The following is a 24,495-nucleotide window of genomic DNA, read 5'->3' as shown; positions in this document are numbered from 1 at the left end:
TACAGACGTCAGCAGTGGTAGACTCTCCAATGTTCTTTGCAATGGCCAAGTCTGATATTCAGTTATACACTTCAAGGTGTCAAAGAAGTGAAACCAGACAGACCTGAGCACGGCCAGTCTACAGCACGTAGAAGTGCAGTGGTTCAGAGATGCAGTTCTTCAGCACTTTCTGAAATCAACTCTGAAAGAGAAATAAATGCTGGCCCAGCCAACAACACCCATGTCCTATTAATAAAGAAAAGAAGATGACCACACCCAGCATGGAGAGATAGAGGGGACAGAACTCCCTTGAAACAGGGATTTGGATATATATATATATATCTACATGGGCATGATACTAGGGATATGGGAAAAGGTGAAAAATAAATGAAAATGATCTCTCAATTTATTTCCATACCAGCTGATTATTCACAGTCCCTTTGTTTATTGTCTTCTGTCTCTATTTCTCCATATATCCAACTCAATCCGCCAACACATATTACACTATTTCCAAGCTGCTTTCATGACTGATGCATGGCGAGTGGACTCAAAATGTTAACTCTGTTTTCCTCTCGACAGAGGCTGCCAAACCTACTCTATTTCCGCAGCACTCTGTTTCCTTTTGGTTCAGAACCCCAGCCTCTTTCTTTGTTTGATTTAACCTTTCTTTTTGTTATTGCATTGGACATTGGCCTATCAAGTCCACACTGACCCTCTGCAGAGCATTGCACCCAGACCCACCTCATACCCCATTCTTGCATTTCCCGTGGCTTACCCTACTCCTAACCTGTCCCTGCACCTCCCACAGCTAACACACCTAGCTGCACATGATGGGTAATTTAGCGTGGTCTATCTACTGAACCTGTGTGCAGTGTGGGAGGAAACTGAACCTAACAGAGGTGTATAAGAGCATGAGAGGTATGAGCAGAGTGGACAGACTGCAGATGTTCCCTTGAGTCAAAGGGTCAAAAATAAGGAGGATCACGTTTAAAATGAAAGCCAAGACATGAAGAGAGGACTTGTGGAATCTGTTTTGAACCCAGGCGATGGTTTGTGTCTAGAATGCATTGCCTGAGAGGGCGGATAATAAAGGAAACCTCACAAAAAATATAAAGCACTTGTATGGGCATTGGATTGTGCAGACCCGATGGGCCTTGGCTTTAATACAAGATGTGATGTGGTGACAGCCATGAAAGCCCTGATATATCCTGAAGCAGCAACCAATGGGACTTGTTGGTTTGTTCCATCGAACTGTGCTCAGTAAGTGGTGAGATTACAAACCAGCATCATCCCATAGAATATGAGTACTTACTCAACCTAGGACAGCCCATACATCTCTTAAAACATCCATGTTAATTCACATGCTCAGTACAAGAATCGTCCAACGACAGCATCAGCATTATTTCAGCTGTTTGACACCATTATTTTAAGGACACCAATAACATAGAAACAGACTTTGCTTCATTATTATATAGACTTCTCGTGTAAGGTTGTTATTTCTCTGAAGAATAATAAATTCCTTCTCATATATTCGCATTGACAAAGAGTTTGTTTTCCTGCGAGCTGTTTGTGTAACACTCCATCCATCAGCAGTAATATTTACTCCCAGTTAAACCAGTACATAAGATGCACAGCTGGTACTCCCTCTCAACAGCCACTTGAATGGACCAACACCAACTGGACTGGAATGTCTCAACGGCAATTAATGCTGGTCTAGCTCCATTAAAATCCCAAATGAACTAAAAAGACAATTCGATTTTCTAATAATTATTAAACAATGAGGACATCTTATTGATCCGATGTGTTTGTCGCTGTCGTTGAAGTTGTGTGATCTATTTCCGTGAAACCATTTCGTGCATAAATTGAAAGAATAAAAGCTCAGGTCACAGATGCACAGTAACTCGGCATTTAAACGCAAAATGCCAGGGAATAGTAGGTTGTAGAACTTCAGGTAACTGGGAAAATGCAGTTTGGTGGTTTCTGGCTGTTTTAGTTGTATTGGGCTGAAAGGCCGGTATGTATGCTGTATGACTGCCACTTTAATTGTTGGAAACAGAGAATGTGGTCTCACTATTTCCATAGCTTGTGAGCATCAAATAGTGAGGAATACAATCTCCAAGGACACACAGGATTTGAAGCTATATCATTCTCCCTTCACTATCAAATTGTTAAGAACCACGTTTCTCTCTTTGTAACATTCGTGTTAGTGTTCCTGCACCACAAGAACCCCTGTGGTCTATCACCATATTCTGAATAGAAATTAAACACAGGCAACAGAATGCTGGCCTTGGTATTGAAACGCACCTCACAAGAACAACTGAAATGAATCTGCATTGTTAAAGTTATCCATTCGACACAATCTGATTTTTAAATCAGTTTCAAGCGAGGCTTTCCCTTTGTCCTATGCTCCTGACGTCTGGACAACATCATGAATCTTTCCTGAGCGGTTTGGAGTGCCATTTAAAAGTCCGGTATGGAAAGCTGTGCCCAATTATCTGAAAGGAAAGTCTTCATGTTCTTGAGAAACGTGTCATATTTTTTCAGTATCTAAAGACAACAGAAATGTAGAAACTAGCATCAAAACAGCTCCGTTATGCGATAAGATCGTGGATGATCTGATTGTGACCTCAATCACACATTCCTCCTTGCCCTTACAATGTTAGTGCGTCATTCTTTGTCAATAATCTGCCTGCCTCTGCCTTTGGAATATTCAATGTCTTATTCTCCATCGCTCTCTGGGAAGAGAATTCCACAAAGACAAAACACAATGAGATGATTACACCAAATCACCAACTTCTTAACAGTAACATTCTTCAGATCCAGGGCCAGTCAGTTCAAGATTTCCTCCAGAAATATACGCTCCTCCCAGGAGTCAGCTGAGTGAATCTTCTATGGATTGCATTTCATATCATTGTGGCCATCGCTGTCTCGATGTGCTGACACCATTATCTTGTAGATCTGTAGAAAATCGTCCCTACTTTTAAATGTATTCTGTTTTAGAAAGTTTCAACATTTATCTTAGCTCCCTAAAAGTTTGATGTACACGTAAAGTTTTTATTGTGTAAAACCAGGTGCCAGGTTCCTCTGTGCCTAAAGCCAATCTCTCCACTGAAATAATACATTACGTTTCCATTCAACCCGCCAATATCCTTGAGCACAGACACATTTTTCCTACTATGTTCCATATACCAATATTTGCCTGTTCACTTGGCCCAACCTATATCTCTTCATGGACTCATGACCTATTCATATCTTCCTTTTCCAACAGTTTCAACAATTTGTATGCTTCCCTAATACAGACAGAATATTTGGCCAAAGAAACACATTGTGGCGACATTTCAAAGTAATTTAAAACGGAAGAAAATTACTCCATGTCTAAACTATAAACTTAGAACAAAGCTAAAGTGTGCTGCAGTCCTATGACTCAGTTCCCATGACTCAATGTAGGGTCAGATGGTGTGGAATGTGTGTGGGTAGAATTGAGGAACCACAAATGTGTAAAACCATAGTTGGAGTAATGTATCATTACTCCAATTATCATTACTCCATTACTCCAATTACTTTGAATCATAGTCAGGAGCTGGTGCGCATGATAGACCAGGAGATAGAAAATATATGTAGAAAAGGCAAATATACAATGAGTGGGGGGATTTCAATATGCAGGTGGATTGGGAAAATCAGACTGGTAGTGGTTTGCAAGGAAAAGGAATTTGTGGAATGTCTACAAGATGGCTTTTTGGAGCAGCTTATGGTGCAGGCAACAAGGGAACGGCAATCCTGGATTTAGTGTTGTGCAGTGAGTCAGATGTGAGAAGGAAGCTTAAGGTGAAGGAACCCTTCGGAGGTAGTGATCGTAATATGATTCAACCTAAACTTCAATTTGAGAGGAAGAAAGTAGAATCGGAGTTAATATTACAGCTGGTTAAATGCACCAACAAAGATATGAGGGAGGAGCTGGGGATAATTGACTGCGAGACGAGCCGAGCAGGAAAGACAGTGGAAGAGTAATGGCAGGAGTTTCTCAGAGCAATTTAGGAGTCCCAGCAGAGTTTCATCCCGAGGTAATAGATGCATTGTACAGGGAGGATGAGGTATCCATGGATGACTGGGGAATGCATGGCTAGGGTAAAAGAAAAAGAGAAAGCAGATAACATGGCAAATGGCAGTGGGAAAACCAGAGGATTGGGAAGCTTAGAATGACGAACAAAATAAGAAATAAGGGCGGAGATTAAATATGAAGTTAAGCTATCCAGTGATAGAAAGGATGACTGTAAGAGTCTCTTTAGATATATTAAACGCAAAAACGGGAAGCAGAAGTGGATATTGGGGCATTGGAAAATGACACTGGAGTGATAGTAGCGTGGAACAAATAATCGATGAGAAACTGAATAATTATTTCCCGTCAGATTTCACGCTGGAAGAAATGAATAATATCCAAAAAAATCAAGAGACTGAGGAGGCAGAGCTGATTAGGGGAAGTTGCTCGAAAAACTAAATGGATGAATAAGCTGGATGGAGACATCAATGGTGATATTCCAGAAATCATTGGGATCAGGGAGGGTCCCAGAAGACGAGAAAATTACGAACGTGACACCCTGTTTGTTTTTAATAAAAAGAAGTTTCTGGAATTTTTTTTACAAAATTACAAATATAGTACAAACTAGTGTATTCTGCTTTACAATATAATAACAACCCGAATATAGAATTTAAAAACAAACTACTAATCTATGCTCCAAACTAGCAAACCATAAAATAGGATATCTTACATTACTAAAACTCAACAAAAGGAGAAAAGAAAATAAATAAGTAAATAAATAACTCGATACATGTTTTAAAATATATATTAAGTCATAACAGAATCCGTATTGATACAGAATTCCTCCTCCCATGAGCCCCCGAAGCAGCCAGAACTATCCCCACGGCTATGCAAAGGCCCTGAACAATGTGGTTGATATATCTGTGTCAATGTAGTTTAAAAAGGTCTGCCATGTTCTATAAAAAAATTCCGTCTTTTGGTTCACCATATTCGTAAGGAAATCAAGGGGGATATATTCCATGACGATCCTGTCCCAATTTGAAAGCTCTGGGGAACCTTCGTATATCCAATTCACGAAAATGTTTTTGCCTGGACAAAAGAAAAGGATAATGAATAATTTCCTCCCGGATACATCCAAAGAAGGGAACTTTGGGGAGCCCAAACGTAGAGGCACTGGGTGCCAACCAATCTCAGTACCCAAAATCTTTAACAAGGCATTCGCTACTCTGTTCAAACACATGCAGATCTTATGGCATGTCCTCAGACAATGCGTGAGAGTAATAACTTCTGTTTTGCATATGGGACACATTGAAGATGCTCCTGCCTTGAACTTTGCAAGTCACTCAGGTGTCATCTGAGCCCAATGAAGTATGTTGAATTGGATAGCCTGAGTTCTGTTACTGATAGACATCTTCCTGACGTTTTCCCAGATGTCCTCCCACATCTCGAAGGAGTATTCCATCCCCAATTCTTGACTCTTGATTTTATATAACCGTTCCATGTCCTTTGATACTTTATTAAACAGTTTATGGTAGAGAGTACTGGGCACGGGAGGACCCATCGGCCGACACACTCTCCTTTCCTTATCCGATTTATTACGATCAATTATCAACATGGTCTTCTTTTGTATAAAGTCTCCTATTTGAAAATATCGAAACAAGATCTTTGCTATGCAGCCCAAACCTCTGAAGCAGCTGTTTGAAGGACATCATGACCTCCCCATCGAACAGGTCTCCCAAACAGGAGATACCTTTAGACTCCCAGGTTCTGAATACAGCATCACTCAGCCCTGGCTGGAATCCCAATATTCCCACCATAGGGGTATAGGGGGAGGATGTTGGTAGGTTACCCTCATCCTGTCGCATTATCGTCCAGGCTTTGATTGCATTTAATGCAATAGGATTTTCACAATGATACGTAATAACTCTCACCTTGTCCATAAATAGTAGATTGATGAGGGGATATTTTGCTTGGGATGCCTCAATATCGAACCAGATTGATTGTGGATCACAAGAGACCCAATCAGCTACGTAGGAGCTGAATTGGCACCTCCTGAAACCTGGAAAATCCAGCCCACACCTGACTTGTGGAAGCTATAGCTTTTCTAATTTAATAAGGGGCTGTCTATGACTCCAAATAAAGGAGCCGAGCCAACCATAAAGCTTACGCAGCGCCTGTCTCGGCAGCATCAAGGGGAGCATTCTCATAGGGTATAAAAAGCCAGGTAGGATGTTCATGTTGACCAAAGCTATTCTATCGAGCCAGGATATTGGGAGATCTTCCCAGCGTTGAAGGTCCTATCATAATTTCTCCAAGAAACGTGTATAATTGACTTAATATAGCTGACCAAATGCCGGAGTATTAAAAATACCTAAGTAAAGAAAACCTCCCAGTGACCACCCAAAGGCAAAACTGGATTTATCCGGAAAATTGGATATACTGGCAAGACCTCCCAGGGGCATAGCCTCTGATTTCACAAATTGATTTTATAACCTGAGAACATGGCAAATAATTTAACCACTTTTATTAAGCGGGGCACAGACGTCAATGGATCATTTAAGAAAAGGAGGACATCAACTGCATAGAGAATAATTTTGTGCTTACCCGAGCCGACTTCCAGTGCCATTATATGAAGGTCAGCTCGTACAGATTCCACCAACGGCTCAATCACCAGCGTAAATAATAATGGTGAGAGAGGGCATTCCTGACGACAATCTCTGCCAACGTGAAAGCTATCTGAACTTAAACTGTTGGTGATAACTGCTGCTTTGGGATCATTATATAATACTGTAACCCATTTAGTAAAGACCTCTCCAACACCAAACCGTTCCAGCATATAAACGAGATATAGCCATTCTATCCGATCGAATGCCTTCTCTGCCTCTAGGGAGACAACTAATCCTGGCATCGCTCCCTGCTGGCAGGCTTGTACAATATTTAAGACTCTTCTAATGTTATTAGTTGATGTGCGACCCTTTATAACCCCCATCTGGCCTTCTTTAATAATGAATGGTAAAACACTCCCCAGTCTTCATGTAAACACTTTTGAGAGAATTTTAAAATCCAAATTCAACAAGGAGCAGTCATTTGGAGTCTTTTCCTTGTTGAGAATGAGACAAATATTTGCTTCTCTCAGAGAAGGCGAGAGGCAGCCCAGACTATGTGAGTAATTATACATATTTATAAGTGGCCCGACCAATTCCCCAATCAATTCGTTGTGGAACTGAGCCTGGAATCCATCTGGTCCAGGCTCTTTGCCACTCTGTAGCTGCCTCACTGCCTCCTGTATTTCATGGGTTGCTAGGGGGTTCATTGAAGAACAACACCTGTTTCCAGGTTAGGCCCGGGAGGGCAAGGCTTTTTTTTAAATAAAGACTTTATCTTCCTTGTTCTATTTTCACAGCCCTGTGGCATATAAAATTCGAAATAGAACCTTCTAAAGACTGCATTGATCTTTTTAGGATCACAGATCACGGTACCATCACTCTTTCTAAAGATGTCATGGCTTGGGCAGCATTTTTCTTTCTGGCAAGGTATGCTGGATACCTGCCAGGCTTGTCACCGTGTTCAAATAATCTCTGCTTCACCAGTATTATCTCCCTCTTTGCTGTTTGATTAAGGTATTCAAGGTTACCCTAAGTGCTGTGACCCGCTGTAGTTTAGTAATGGAGGGTCTATCCACATAAGCTGTCTTAGCCACCTTTAGGTGACCCTCGAGCAGACACTGCTGTTCTCCCTTTTGTCTTTTCCGGGGAACAGAATATGAGATAACCAAGCTCATGCATGTGCCTTAGCAGTCTCCCACATCACCGAAGGGTTACTGGCCGTGTCTGAGTTGATATCCCAGAAGGTTTTAAATTCTTCGAGAAATATTTTATGAACTTACTATCCTTCAATAGAAAAGGGTCCATATGCCAATGTCGGGAAGCTATCTCATCATCACTAATCTTAACCTTCATTTATACTGTGGCATGGTCGGAAATATATATATATTACCTACTTCACAAAACAATATTGAGTTCAAAAGTATCAACGGGACAGAAACATATTGATTCATGTATGGCACGTGTGTAGGTTAGAGTACAAAGTAAAGTCTCTAGCCACCGGGTGAAGACACGCCCACACATCTACCTGCCCCAACTCCCTCCTCAGAACCGCCAACTACCTAGATCTCAAAGATATGCCCACAGATCTCTAAGGTATTCTGGCCACTCCTGGGTCGATGATACAATTATAATCACCCGCTATAATCGTGTGGTGCACCCCGCGAAACATCAACTTGGAGAACGCTTCCATTACAAATTTAAAAGTGTGCACCGGGGGGCAATAATGATTCAAAATCCCATATTCCTCTCCATATAATAGTGCATTAATTAATATATACCATCCAGAGTCATCTTTTATCTGGCTTACCATTTGGAAGGGAAGATACTTGCGAATTAGAATGGCTACTCTTCTACTTTTTGAGCTGAAAGATGCAAAGAACACCTGGCCAAAACCACCCTATTGCAGCTTTGAATGCTCCTTAGCAAGTAGATGTGTCTCCTGTAGAAGGGATACATCCACCCTTTCTTTTTTATGGCTTGATAATATCTTTTGATAATATCTTTTTCCTTTTGATTGGTGAGTGGCACCCCTTGACATTCCAGGTGCACCACCAAAACGAATGACTAGCGATGATTCAAGTAAGCCTGAGACCCCCGAGGAGGGACATCCCCACCCAAAGACATTGAATAAAACCAAAAATGATTCACACATAAAACACTCTTTAAAACAGCTAAATCAAAACAACTAAGAACTACTCCTAAAAACAAATAACATAAAACATACTTAAAAGGAGATTTTCCCCCTTGTTCACAGGAGGCACTACTACTTCCATTAATCCCGCCATAACATCTCCCAGCCAGAGACATGCCCTCGGCCCAGGCATTACAAATTAGAGCAAATAAATTCCAATGTCTTATAAGACAGAAGTTAAAGATGGGTGACCCACCCACTACACCCCCACCCCACACCATCATATAGACATTTGTAGCAAAACAACACAAGATGAAAATACATAAAATTACAACATTACAATCCCAGCAAGTAATAAGTAAACAAATTTTAAAAAAAAGAAATATTCCCAACCCGCGCGAGCTATAGATAAGAGTCCATAGAAAGGATAAGGAATGATCCACACACTACCCCCACCCCCACCCACCAAGGAAAGATGGAGAAGAGAAAGAGGAAGAAAGAAGGAGGAAAAAAAAAACAAAAGGAGGGCAAAATAAAGTCATTATCCATACACTTCAAGTCCCGCAGTCTACTTGAGAGCATTCGGGAATTAGTTTACTTCTTCTGGCGATCCAAAGTTATGCACAGATCCTCCATGACTGCAGCACAGCGTTGCCGGATATTGCACAGCATATTGAATATTTAAATCCCTCAGACGCTTCTTCGCCTCATCAAATGCCTTCCTCTTGCGGTCCACCGACGGGGAAAAATCCTGGAACTGCATTATCCTGGAGCTCTTGTATATCATGGCATGAGAATCTTTCCTCAAAGACTATGGAGGACTCTAGCAGCATCTGTTTTTTCCCTGTAATGCTGTAGTTGAATTAGGACTAGGCGGGGTCGCTGGTCCGACCCATGCCAGCGCACGGCAACCCGGTGGGCCAATTCAGCCCATACCCGGCCCAGCTCTGACTCCAGTTACAGCAGCTGTGGGTGCCATTGCGCCAGGAAGTCAAATCACGAGCCTTCCTCCTCCCATTCGGGAAGGCCAAGCAACCGAATATGTTTCCGACGACCTGGATTTCTGATGTCATCAATATGTTCCTCTAAGTTGGGGACTCAATTTTCCAAAGCCCAGACCTGACCCATGGATGACTCAGCAGTGGTCTTGGAGGCCGTGGCCTGTTATTCTGCTCTCCCCGACACGCTGCCCGAGTTTCTCGATCTGCAGCATGACCGAGACTGACTACTACCTGGACTGTATCTCTTCAATGGAGTAATCAATCTTCTCTCGGAGTTTAAGAAGCTCCGAGATCAGGCTTGCCCCTGCAGGTGAGTCCCCCGGGTTGGTCGCAGACATCTGTCTTGCTGCAGGGTGGGGGGAGGGGTCCCGCTCCATTGTGAACTGTGAGAACCTTTGCCTTCGGTCATTTTAAAAAGCATCAACTTCTAATGTTTGATGTAGAATGGCCAAGGCTGCTGGGAAAAAACTGGTTTAAACAATTTAACAGGTGAGGTGAGGGTGGGTACCCCACTTTGTCCGAGTCTTGGGCAGAGCTCTGCAGACTCATACCTACTGGGTCACATCCCTTTTACATCTCCCTGACACTCTGTTTAAAAATAAAGGAATAAGGCAAAATACAGAAAATTAGAAACTGATCAGCCTCACCTCGGTCGTGGGTAAGTTCCTGGAATCCGTTGTGAAGGATGAGATTTCTGAATAATTGCCAGTGCAGATTAAGTAGGGCCAAGTCAGGATGGTTTTGTCAAAAGAGATGATGCTAATGAATCTGTTAGAATTCTTTGAGGATGTAACAAACAGGTTAGACCAAAGACAGCTAATGAATACTATCTATTTGGACTACAAGAAGGACGTTGACAATGTGCTTCACAGGAGGCTGCTGAGTATCAGGAGGCCCATGGTGTCAGAGACAAGGTACTAGAGTGTACAGAAGCTCCATTGTCTGGCAGAAAGTAGAGAGTGGGAATATAAGGTTCCTTCTATGGATAGCAGACGATGGCAACTGGTGTTCCACAAGGAAACCACAACTTTTTACTTTGAACATTAAGGATCTAGATGAAGGAACTGAGGACATTCCGGCGAGGCTTTTATATTTTGCAAAGGTAGGTAGAGGGACAGGTATCATTGAGGAGGTAGAAGAATTTAGATAGGGTAGAAGAATAGGCAACGAAGTGGCAGATGGAATTCACCCTGAGAAAGTGCGCGGTGATGCACTTTAGAGGATAGAAGAGAGGCATGGACTATTTTATAACTGGGGAGAAAATTCAGAAATCTGATGTGCAAATAGATTTTCAAGTTCCAGTCCGGGATTGTCTCAAGGTAAATGTGCAAGTTGAGTCAGTATTTAGGACGGTGTTATATCTGCCACACAGTGTGCTGGAAAGCTTACATTCAGAAAAAAGAACTGAGTCAACTCCTATAAACAATAATATTTATTTATTGAACATATTTAATATTAGAACAAATAAAAAGCATTATAATGTAATGAAAATCACTACAAACTATCTTATGATTTAACTTGACTTTGGATGATCACATCCCACCCCACGAGAAGTTGACCGGATTCCACGTAGTGATGTCTTTTTGTTCTTCAGATGGTCTTGGAGTTGTCTTCTCGTCAAGTGGTTATTCTTGAGTTACCACTCTCTGAGGGGTTGTACAGTGATTCTTATCCTTCCAAGTCTTCACGCCTTTTTGGGAGGGTGTGGAGGATCTGCCAATGGAATGATCAGGTTCATTTACACTGATCAATCAGTCCCAACCTGTCACAATAATGGTCCAGGGACGGCATGCCATTATCCCATTCAGGTCCAACTTCATGTAGGTATTTCAGATTCTGTAGCTGTCAAGTTTGTTGGCATTTGTAGGGAGATGCAGCCTGTCTGGATTCTGTAATATGGGGATTAAAACAGAGACTTTAGTCAAGGCTGAATTCTACTTCCCAGCATGCTTTAATCATTGTTCATTTTTGTAACTCCATGGTAAATTTATTATTGTCCATCGTAAGATTATTATTTCAGGTGGTCCATCTGGTCAGAAAGGCAAATACATTTGTAGCATTTATTTTCAGTGGGCTTGAATATTAAAGCAGCATGGAGTATTGTCTACCGTTTTGGGCCCCATAACTCAGGAAAGATGTACCGCCCCGGACAGTATTCAGAGGAGCTTCATAAGAATGGTCTTAGGAATGAAATGCTTAACATATGAGGTCTCTGTGTCTATACTCGCTGGAGTTGAGAAGGATGACGGTGGATCTAATTGAAGCATACAGAATATTGGGTGTCTGGTCAGAGGAGATATTGGGAAGATGCTTCCACTGTTAGGAGAGAAGGGACTCAAGGACATAGCCTGAGAGTCAAGAGAAGATTTTTTAGAATGGAGATAAGGAGAAATGCCTTCAGCTTGAGATTGCTGTGGCAGCATTTGAACCCAGGTCACTCGAACATTATCTGGGTTTAGCACATACTAATTCAGTGGTAACACTACGAGTATCTCCCTAGGTACTCCCTAGGTATTTGCCAAATTTCTTCATCTGTCTTGCCTTTGACTGTTCTGTTCTCCTCCAGTCCACCCAGGCCAAATCCTTCCTTAGGCCAATATAATTCTTATTGCCTAACACTAACACTCTCATGTATGACTCAGTTTTCACTCTTTCAATCTGAATGTGAAACTCCAGCAAGTTGTGATTACTCTTTCCAAGGCAAAGCTCATCCAACAATCCTTCCATGTAACATAATATCAAATCTAAATTAGCCCATTCTCTGGTTGGTTCCATGACGTCCTGCTCTCAGTAATAATCTCTCAGACACTCGATCAATCTTTATTCAAGGCTATCACTGTTCAGTTGATTAATTGAGCCAATTTGCATGTTCAAACCACCCATAGTTACTGTTGTGCCCTTGTTAAAAGCCCTCACTCTTTTCAACCTCAGAAGTACTTTGGGGCAGAGGCTGAAAATTACCCTTCCCAAGAGGTTTCTTCTCTTGCTTTTTATTTGCACTGAGACGGATTTCAAACATGTTTTGACACAAAACACTTCGAAAAGGTCTGAGTTCCCACTTGCACAAACAAATGTTTATTTTCTTTACACTAACCACATTTCACAGCAAATATTGAGGAATTAACAGAGCTAAAAGTGGTCATGAGATATCTTTAGCAAACAGGGTTGAGGAAAATCCCAAAGCCTTTGTTTTCATATATAAGGAGCCAAAGTGTAACTAGAGAAATGTTTGGCCAGCACAAGGAAAAAGGAAGAAAGTTATGCGTTGTGTCAGAGAAAATGCGTGAGATTCTTAACGAGTACTTTGCATCTGTATTCACCAAGGAGAGGGACATGACGGATGTTGAGGTTAGGGATAGATCTTTGAGTATTCTGGGTCAAGTCGATATAAAGAGGGAGAAGGTTTTGGATATTCTAAAAGGTATTAATGTTGACAAGCCCCCAGATTTGGATGGGATCTACCACACATTACTAAGGGAATTGAGAGAAGAAATAAGTGGGGCTTTAACTTATATCTTTGCAGGATCCTTGAACATCGGTGAGGTCCTGGAGGACTGGAGAATTGCTAATGACGGCCCTTTGTTAAGAAGGGGAGCGGGGATAATGCAGGTAATTATAGACCGGCGAGCCTAGCATCAGTGGTAGGGAAACTGCTGGAGAAGGTACTGAGTGACTTGAGTAAGGTGTTTTATTCGGTTACCCATAGTAGGCTGATGGAGTAGGTGAAGTCGCATGGGCCTCAGTTCGTTCTATCTAGATGGAAAGAGAACTGGCTGGGCAACATGAGGCAGAGAGTAGTAATAGAAGGGGATTTCTCAAAAGGGCATAAGCGTCGATTCTCCTGCTCCTTTGATGCTGCCTGACCTGCTGCCCTTTTCCAGCAACACAGTTTTAAGCTCTGATCCCTAGCATCTGCAGTCCTCACTTTCTCCTAGTTTGCAGATGATACCAAGATTGTTGGAGTAGCAGATAATGAAGAGGACTGCCAGAGAATGCAGCAGAATATAGATAGATTGGAGAAATTGGCACAGATATGGCAGATGGAGTTCAATCTGTGCAAATGCGAGGTGATGCATTTTGGAGGATCCAATTCTAGAGCGAACTGTGCATTAAATGGAAATGTCCTGGGGACAATTGACATACAGTGTGATCTGGGTGTTCTGTTCCTTGTTTCCTGAATCTGGCAATGCAGGTAAGTAAAGTGGTCAATAAGGCATTTGGCATGCTTTCCTTGATTGGATCAGTTGTTGAGTACAAACACTGACAGGTCATCTTACGGTTGCTTAGGACTTTGGTTTGGCCACATTTGGAATCCTGCATATAGTTCATTTCCAATAGGATGTGGATGATAGATTAGAGTGCAGAGTCGTTTCATCAGGGTGTTGCCTGGGATGGAGGGTGCTGGTTATGGAAAGAGGTTGGGTAGATTAGGATTATTTTAATTATAAGGACAAAGGCTGATGGGTGAACCTGATTGAAGTCTACAAAATCAAGAGAGAGATAGACAGAGTAGATACCAAGAAGGTTTACTACAAATTGTGAACTTATGACCCCTCTTAATTGAGTTCCAAAGTGAGAGGGAAAGATTTAGGGCCTGAGGGATATATGTGGGAAGCTCGGAGGTGGTAGGGGCAGGAACGATAGTGTCATCTAAGATGTATCTGCCAGATACATGAATGGGCGGTGAGCAGAGGGATACAGGCCCTTAGAAAATAGGTGGCAGGTTTAGAAAATAGGAGGATCTGGATCAGCGCAGGCTTGGAGGGCCGAAGGTACTCTTCCTGTGTTGGAATGCTCTTTGTTCTTTATCATTCATTCTAAAAATAGCAATGTTTCAACTTATTGTATGCTACAATTTAATCATATTTATTTATTTGGCAGTGCATGTCAAATTATTGTCATTGCTAAATTTCAGACACAGAGTCATACAGATGTACAGCATGGAAACAGACCCTTCTGTCCAACTCGTCCATGCTGACCATATATCCCAACCCAATCTAGTCCCATCTGCCAGCACTCAGCTCATGTCCCTCGAAACACTTTCTATTCATATACCTATCCAGATGACATCTCAATGTTGCAATTGTACCAGCCTTCATCACTTCCTCTGGCAGTTCATTCCATACACGTACTACCCTCTGTGTGAAAATGTTGCACCTTACATCACTTTTACATTTTTCCATCCCAATCTAAACCTATACCATCTAGTTCTGGACTCCCCCACACCAGGGAAAATAGCTTGCCTATTTCCCCATTCATGCCCGTCATGGTTTTTTAGACCTCTATAAGGTCACCCCTCAGCCTCCAATGTTCCAGGGAAAACAGCCCCAGCCTATTCAACCTCCACCTAGAGCTCAAACTCTCCAACCTTGGCAACATTCTTGTAAATCTTTTCAGAACCGTTTCAAGTTTCACAACATCCAACCAATAGGATGGAGACCAGAATTGCACATAATATTCCAAAAGTGGGCTAACTAACCTCCTGTACAGCCGCAACACGACCTTCCAACCACTGTACTCAAAGCTCTGACCAATTAAGAAAAACATACCAAATGTTTTCTTCACTGTCTTATCTATCTGTGACTCTACTTTCAAGGAACAATGAACCTGCACTCCAAATTCTCGTTGTTCAGCAATACTCCCCTGGACCTCACCATTAAGAGTATAACTCCTGTTAAGACTTGCTTTCCCAAAATGCAGCATCTCGCATTTACCTAAATTAAACTCCATCTATCACTCCTCAGCCCATTGGCCCATCTGATCAAAATCCCATCTTAATGTGAGGTAAAATTCTTCGCTGTCCACTGCACCTCCAATTTGGGTGTCATCAGCAAATTTACTAACTATACATTTATACTCACATGCAAATCGTTTATATGAATGACTAAAAGTAGTGGACCCAGCACCGATCCTTGTGACACTCCACTGGTCACATGCCAACAATCTGAAAAACAACTCTGCACCACTACCGTCTGCATTCTCCCTAAAGTCAGCTCTGTATCAAAATGGCTACTAATCCCTTTATTCCAATAGATCTACCCTTGCAAACCTCGAATGCCTTACTGAAGTCCTTATTGATCACGTCCACTGCTCTGCCCTCATCAATCCTTTTTGTTACTTCTGTAAAAAACTCAATCAGGTTTGTGAGACATGATTTCCCACGCACAAAGCGATATTGACTCTCCCTAATCAGTCCTTGCCTTCCCAAGTAAATGTACAACCTGTACCTCAGGATACCCTCCAACAACTTGCCCTCCACTGACGTCAGGCTCAATGGTCTATAATTCCCTGGCTTGTCCTTACCACCTTTCTTAAACAGTGACACCACGTTCGCCAACCTCCAGTCTTCTGGCACCACACCTGTGACTATCAATGGTGCAAGTATCTCAGTAAGAGGCCTAGCAATTACTTCCCTAGCTTTGCACAGAGTTGTAGGGGAAACTTGATCAATCAGATCCTGGGGATTTATCCACTTTTATGCGTTTCAAGACATCAGCACTTCCTCCTCTGTAATAAGGACATTTTTCAAGATGTTACCATCTATTTCTTTGTATATCTATATCTCCCATGTCTTTCTCCTGAGTAAACACTGATACAAAGTGCTCCTTTAGTGTCTACCCCACCTCCTGCGGCTCCACACAAAGGCACCTTGCTGATCTTTGAAGGCTCTATTCTCTCCCTATTTACCCTTTTGTCCTCAATGTATTTATAAACTCCTTTTGGATTCTTCTTAACTCAATTTGCCAAAGATATCTCCGTTTGCCTTTTTGCCTTCCTGATTTCCCTCTTTAATATGCTCCTACTGCCTTTATACTCTTCTAAGGATTCACTCGATCAATCCTGCCTTACCTGACATATGCTTCCTTCTTTTTCTTAACTCGACCCTCAATTTCTTTAGTCATTCAGCACTCTCTATACCTACCAGCCTTTCCTTTCACCCTAATAAGAATATCCTGTCTCTGGACTCTCGTTATTTCATTTCTGTGCGCTTTCCATTTTCCAGCCATCCCTTTCCCCGCGAACATCTGCCCCCATCAGCTTTTAAATGTTCTTGCCCCCAATAACATCGAAATTGTCCTTTCTCCAAGTTAGAACTTCAACTTTAAGTACTCGTCTGTCCTTATCCATTGTTATTTTAAAACTAATAGAATTGTTGGCAAATAGCTGGAGGTCACACATTTCAGTGAGAAATTAATTCGATTGATTATATTTAAGTGTGTAAGAATGATAAGTCGATTTGATTGTTCAATCATTTGCTCACTCTGAATATGCAATCAGTCAGAGGTCAACCACTTTGCAAATAATCGAGCGACAATGTATGCATTTGAATACTGAGATTCAATGTGTAATTGAGATCACCAAAATAGTCAGACAACATGTTATTTTTCGATACAAAACAAAATGTGCATTATTTACTTTTGCATCATAAAAGATTGTTCGGTGTTTATAATTTAATTCCATCAATGTAGAATCAACTTAATTGATTTCAGAGATGGTGCAGTTATGGTGCTGTTGAATAATTGTAGCTCATATCTTATTATTGCCCTTTTCACAAACATGGCAAACTCCTGATCATTGATCAGGTCAGTAAACCCATCACTTTACATCATGACCGACATTAAAAGTGGATTCCAAAAGGCCTGAATTCTGGTACAGTGCTCCTGGACCTCACAGCTGCCTGTGGCACTGAGTGAGACACTGGCCTGCTCCTGAATCTGTCCAGAGAGTTTCCAACCTGAGTCAGGGCAGTCATTCAAATATTCCCTCACAGAGAATCATTTGGAATCCACCTTCAGCTGCAGGAAACTAGCCAACAGGCTATCACTGCTCTCAGTGTAGGTACAAACGCTGTCTAAATTAGATACCAGCTACTGACCAGGAACCAGGTCTTACAAATTTATCCTCAGTCAGAGCCTGGCCCATGGAGCAGATGTATGGACATGGAGTCTTAGGATCACATCGCACAAGTTACATATGGTGATGACATCTGGCATGTCCCCCAGACTCCATACATTTGTCCCGTGGACCAGACACTGGGTGAAAATGTTCACAATTGGCAGTCTATTGCAGCATTTTGTGTCTCACAGTGAACCTTCTGAAACTGTATCCAATAAGTGCACCTTCATATTCAACAGTATCAAAATAAAAGTGTACATGTTTGTGGTTCGTCAGGTACTAATTCATAGGTCATCCAACAGAAGGTATCTGAAGAAACCAGGAGCAAACAGCAAGCCAAGAATCGTTTTAATAACTGAACCTGGTAGATTTTGTCTGGTCTAGGTAACCATGCATATTGTACTGACATTTAGGTGAATGTAACAATGCACATCAAAACTGGAAGTCTTGGCCTAACGTCCCACCCCAGCTCCCTGACCTCACCGCACTCCCTTGCACACTTCACACCCTCAAACAATTAACAATTAATGAGAATCCACAAACTGAGTGAAACTTGGAACGCAGAACAGTACAGACAGTAAGAGCCCTTCAGCCCTCAATGTTTTGCTGGTCTTTTATCCTAGTCTTGTAGATCAGACTAACCTACATGACCTTATGTTTGTACTTCAATCAGTCTGTACTTCTTATCAACTTTTCTACATGCTGTCCAACCAACTGATTAACTGTTTCCATTTCAATGCTATTTAGAGTGCTGCTTGCATGAGTAATGTCCTCTGAATCACATAATGAAAAAAAAGAATACACCAATGCCTTCCTGATGAAGGGCTTATGCCCGAAACATCAACTCTCCTGCTCCTCGGATGCTGCCTGACCTGCTGTGCTTTTCCAGCGTCACACTTTTTGACTCTGATCTCCATCAACTGCAGTCCTCAGTTTCTCCATTACTGAGGGATGTCCCCTCTGCACAATGAGCAGGGAATTAACCATCAGGACTCATTGTATGTGGAGCTGACTGCTCAGTTCTGGAAAGTTGCACTTGATGAATATCTTTTTTTTAAAAAAAAGATATTACAGTTCAACAAATGTTAATTCAGTGCCAGAGTTATAATTTTGGTTCATGGTTTGAGCAACCTGATCAGAAATAGTGAATGACTGAAGAACTCCGAGGTACAGAGAATTCCAGGTGTTATATTCCAGCTTACGTTAATGCTGGGAATATTATCAGACAGACTGATGTGGTAAGGGAATGAATTGATGTGTGGAGGTGTGACATTTTTGCCATCACAGAGACGTGTTTGAGGGAGGTCAGGGCCAACAACTCAATATTCTGTTATACTGTAAAATATGGGCAGGACAGGAGAGGGTGTTGAATAGAAGGTGGTGTTGGATTATTAATTAAGGAGTCAGTTACTGCAGTAAGGAGGGACAATATCTTGGAAGTGTCTTCAAATCAGGGTTTATGGGCCGAGGTTAGGATCAAAACGATGACAGAACACACTGCTTATTTTACAGAGCACCATAAAGTTGAAAATACAGGAGAAGATATATAACCAATTCACTGAGGTGTGTAGGAAAGCAAGGCCGGAGATGTTACAGAGATAGGAAAGCAAGGTTGGAGATCTTACAGAGAGAGAAAAGCAAGGCTAGAGATGTTACAGAGATAGGAAAGCAAGGTTGGAGATCTTACAGAGAGAGAAAAGCAAGGTTGGAGATGTTACAGAGATAGGAAAGCAAGGTTGGAGATGTTACATGTGTAGGAAAGCAAGGCTAGAGATGTTACAGAGATAGGAAGGCAAGGCCGGAGATGTTAATGAGAGAGAGGGAAGCAAGGCTGGAGATCTTACAGAGAGAGAAAAGCAAGGCTAGAGATATTACAGCGCTAGAAAAGCAAGTCTGGAGATCTTACAGAGAGAGAAAAGCAAGGTTGGAGATCTTACAGAGAGAGAAAAGCAAGGTTGGAGATCTTACAGAGAGAGAAAAGCAAGGTTGGAGATCTTACAGAGAGAGAAAAGCAAGGTTGGAGATCTTACAGAGAGAGAAAAGCAAGGTTGGAGATCTTACAGAGAGAGAAAAGCAAGGCTAGAGATGTAACAGAGATAGGAAAGCAAGGCTGGAGATGTTACATGTGTAGGAAAGCAAGGCTGGAGATGTTACATGTGTAGGAAAGCAAGGCTGGAGATGTTACATGTGTAGGAAAGCAAGGCTGGAGATGTTACATGTGTAGGAAAGCAAGGCTGGAGATGTTACATGTGTAGGAAAGCAAGGCTGGAGATGTTACATGTGTAGGAAAGCAAGGCTGGAGATATTACAGAGAGAGAAAAGCAAGGCTAGAGATATTACAGCGCTAGAAAAGCAAGTCTGGAGATGTTACAGTGATAGTAAAACAAGCTGCAGATGTTTCAGAGATAGGAAAACATGGATGGAGATGGCAGAGAGATTGAGTGGCCTGTGCATGCTAGAACAGGTTAGTGAGGTATTCTTAAATTCAGTCACAGGATATAGGGAGAGGTATAGCAGCTGGAAGTTATAGAAATAGGGAGAGATGTAGGGGCTGGCAGAATTTACAGCGACAGATGGGTCTGGAGTTTGAGATAAAGATTGTGGAGATATGGAGGGTTAATGAGATACAGATGGATGCAGCGGCTGGAGGAGATGACAGGGAAAGATACAGACATACACGTGGGTAGTTTAAAAATGGAAATGAGCGATGTCTTAATAGAGAAAATATTATAGAAATCTTTGGAATAGACAACGCACTGGGAGGAACTGAAGGATTGTCCAAATACGAGAGAAATAGAGACAGTGTAATACAGCACAGGACAGGCCCTTCGGTTGCCAGCGACACAAATAAAAAAGCCCTGTAGACCCTGGAAACCCCTCCTTTCTAACGTCTGGGGGCAAACGCTAGATTTGGGAGAGGTGTCCTATTGACTGCTCAAACAACAATGTGACATAACGACACCTCATTGTGTCAGATCAAACACTGACACGGAAACCTCCTGCTGACTCCCCTCCCTCAGCTGATGGATCCGTGTCACTCCACATTGAACAACACGGGGAGGACGCACGGAGAGGGTGACAGAGCTGGAGAATGTCTACTGGGTGGGCCATTTCAAACCCCACCAATAGGGGATCAGCAGCAGCATTGCCGATCGAGATGGTCGTGCCCAAAAGGAAATAGCTTCCAGAGTGAATCTGCACCGGGGCAGGGGAGAAACACGCTTGACCTCATCTTCACCAACCTACTGCTTTACCAGTGCCACACATTGACGTATGAAAATTAATTGGCCATAGGAATATGTCAGGGGCTAGGAATCCTGCAGAAACAACTCACTTCATGATCTCTGAAAGCCTGTCCCCCATCGATAAGACACATGTTGAATATGTGTGTGATGAAATACCCACTATTTCCTTGGGTGAGTTCAGCTTCACCCCTCATCCACTGACAGTCAGTAGTAGCAATTCCTGCCATCTACACAGTGCTCTGCAGAAATTTACCAAGGTTCCTTACAACGTACTTGTGAACCCCCGACCATCAAGAAGGACAAGGGAAGCAGATACATGGGACCCCCACCATGTTAGCGTTCTGTTCCAAGTCATCCGCCATCCTGATTGGTAAGTACACTGCTGTTCCTTCAGTGTCACTGTTTCAAGGTCCCTCCCGAATGGTAATGGAAGTCTAACTCCAACACGTGGACTCCAGTGGTTCAGTGCGGCAGCTCACCACCACCTTCTCAAGGGCAAGAAGAGACAGACAATAAATACTGGCCCAATCATATTCTATGAATAAATTAAAACGAAAAATATTGTCCAAACATGCGCAATGCTGGACACTATGCTTTGCGTTTTGTGAGCTCAGGCTGGTTGGGTTCAGTCCGTAACTTGCTTGTTGTGAACAGTTGAAGGGTTAATCTGTCAGACTCTCAGAGGCATGGCCTACATACCGAGCATCACACAGACATTGATATTCACACCCATCACTGAGCTCTGAGATAGACATAAGCAATACAAAATGTTTTCATATCTGACTAACATGTTTAAACACACAGTGAAATTGTTACCACAAAAAATGATTATGATTGAATATTACCAGGGAGAAAGTAAGGACTGCAGATGCTGAAGATCAGAGTAAAAAAAATGTGGTTGTGAAAAAGCACAGCCGTTCAGGCAGCATCTGAGGAGCAGGAGAGTCGACTATTAGTTCACAACATTAATACAAAGGAAAATAATTGCATATTTTCAAAGTTATTGCACTTAATAATAATGTGGTCTTGGGTGTGGGAATGATATTCATCATTTCAATGTGAGTTGGGCACTGTTTTCATCATATTGTTGTTATAAAAGTGAACAGAATAAATGGGTGGATTTTATGCATATTCGACAATCTAAAAGCTGGTATTATGAAATGATGTCGGAACTTTAGTAAAGAGACATTGCTGTTAATGGTTAGAACAATGCTGTAAACATTTACACAGAGATTTCCAGCTCAAATCACACACAAGAACGTTAGGCTGGGATGATGCTGGCCATCAATGGAGCTGCACAATTCTGTTTAGATAGCGACATTGTGGGGCTAACATACATTGGATATGGTTTATGAGAGATTCAATGTAAGCTGCCATGTGCTGCGGGATTCCATCACCTTTGTAACACCGTCATTCAGGACCAGGGCCAAGATGCAGAATTACAGAGTTTAGGGACACACCAGAGAAATATACTTGCAAGACATGTCTGTTTACAGGTCATTGTTATAAATATTGAACTGTGTATGGACCAGCGCCATGTGCGAGTCCATTGACCAGTCTGCCCCACTCACATCTCCCCATTGTTCAGGTATGTCTCTAACCAGTCTATTGTGAGGGATTGTGTGAGTTACTGCCCAGCTCCAGTTTGGAAGCACTCTGGACAGATTTTGGAGATGGCCAGTGTTTTGGAGGTCATGGTGGGGGCCAGTAACACTGTGTCTGAATTCAGGTTTTTCCTCAAAGTCATTTCCAACAGCTTTGATGCCTGCAAGATGGTGTGTTCACTGATCTGAACATGAATCGGCAGTTTATGACAGTCACTGAATTGTGTAATAGTAAGGTGTGCGCTCTGGTATTTCAATTATTGTTCAATTCAATTGTTTCAACTGAAAAATATTGATGCTTGGTTTATTTTAAAATATGTAAGAAATAAAGTGATATTAACTCTTCACTATACAAAACGTAAAATTGACCTGCTGCATATTTCCCTCAGACTAATCAAGCAACAATCAATATTGTCTGGAAAGCAAGATTATGTGAACAGGACTATGTCCCAGGCAACATCACCATCCTCTCTGGTAGGTTCTGTCCCACTGAAAGGAAGAAGCCAAGCAGAAGAAGGCAGGCCCTTGGCATATAGGGCAGCATGGTGGCTCAGTGGTTAGCACCGCTGCCTTACAGCACCAGGGATCCCGATTCGATTCCAGCCTTGGGCAACTACCTGCGTGGAGTTTACACATTCTCCCCGTGTCTGCGTGGGTTTCCTCATACAGTCCAAATATGTGCAGCTGAGGTGAATTGGCCATGGTGGTGGCTTGGTCTATGGAGAGCTAGTGCGGACTGGTTGGGCCGAAGGGTCTGTTCCCACACTGTCGGCAATCTATTCTAATCGTAGTGCTCAGCATTGATGCTGGATCCTGTGGCTGCTCTGCAGAAGGTTTTGCGGGAATCAATAAAAGGGAAACCTATAATTGACCACATTGTCAACTTTCTGCCTGCTGCAGATACACCTCTTCATTTCATATCTTTAAGAATGGTCACGACGGAATCGTGAAAGGATGCAAGGGCTATCTTTAAATTTTGCAGACCCCTCCACACAATGATATGAACTGAACGGTAAAGAGTTAAAACAGGTTAAGCAACAAATGACGATGCATCCATAAGGTACAATGGCCCTTTTTCGGCTGCAGCAGCATCGTATTAGGTACAACACATACAGTCTGAAACTTTCTGGACCGACATACCTCCCACTGTACAATAACCACCACGGCCCGACATACCTCCCACTGGACAGTAACCATCACGGACTGACACACCTCCCACTGTACAGTAACCCCCACGGCCAGACACACACCTCCCACTGTACAGTAACCATCACACCCCGACATACCTCCCAGTGTACAGTAACCATCATCGCCCAACATACCCCCCACTGTACAGTAACCATCACACCCCGACATACCCCCCACTGTACAGTAACCATCATCGCCCGACATACCTCCCACTGTACAGTAACCATCACACCCCGACATACCTCCCACTGTAGAGTAACCATCATCGCCCGACATACCTCCCACTGTACAGTAACCATCACACCCCGACATACCTCCCACTGTACAGTAACCATCACACCCCGACATACCTCCCACTGTACAGTAACCATCACGGCCCGACATACCTCCCACTGTACAGTAACCATCACATCCCGACATACCTCACACTGTACAGTAACCATCACACACCGACATACCTCCCACTGTACAGTAACCATCACACCCCGACATACCTCCCACTGTACAGTAACCATCACAGACCGACATACCCCCCACTGTACAGTAACCATCACACCCCGACATACCCCCCACTGTACAGTAACCATCACACCCGACATACCCCCCACTGTACAGTAACCATTACACCCCGACATACCTCCCACTGTACAGTAACCATCACACCCTGACATACCTCCCACTGTACAGTAACCATCACACCCCGACATATCCCCCACTGTACAGTAACCATCACACCCCGACATACCTCCCACTGTACAGTAACCATCACATCCCGACATACCTCCCACTGTACAGTAACCATCACTACC

Source organism: Chiloscyllium punctatum, chromosome 33, assembly GCF_047496795.1.
Source record: "Chiloscyllium punctatum isolate Juve2018m chromosome 33, sChiPun1.3, whole genome shotgun sequence".
Taxonomy (NCBI): domain Eukaryota; kingdom Metazoa; phylum Chordata; class Chondrichthyes; order Orectolobiformes; family Hemiscylliidae; genus Chiloscyllium; species Chiloscyllium punctatum.
The sequence above is the reverse complement of the archived record's forward strand: the minus strand, read 5'-3'. Positions refer to the sequence as shown.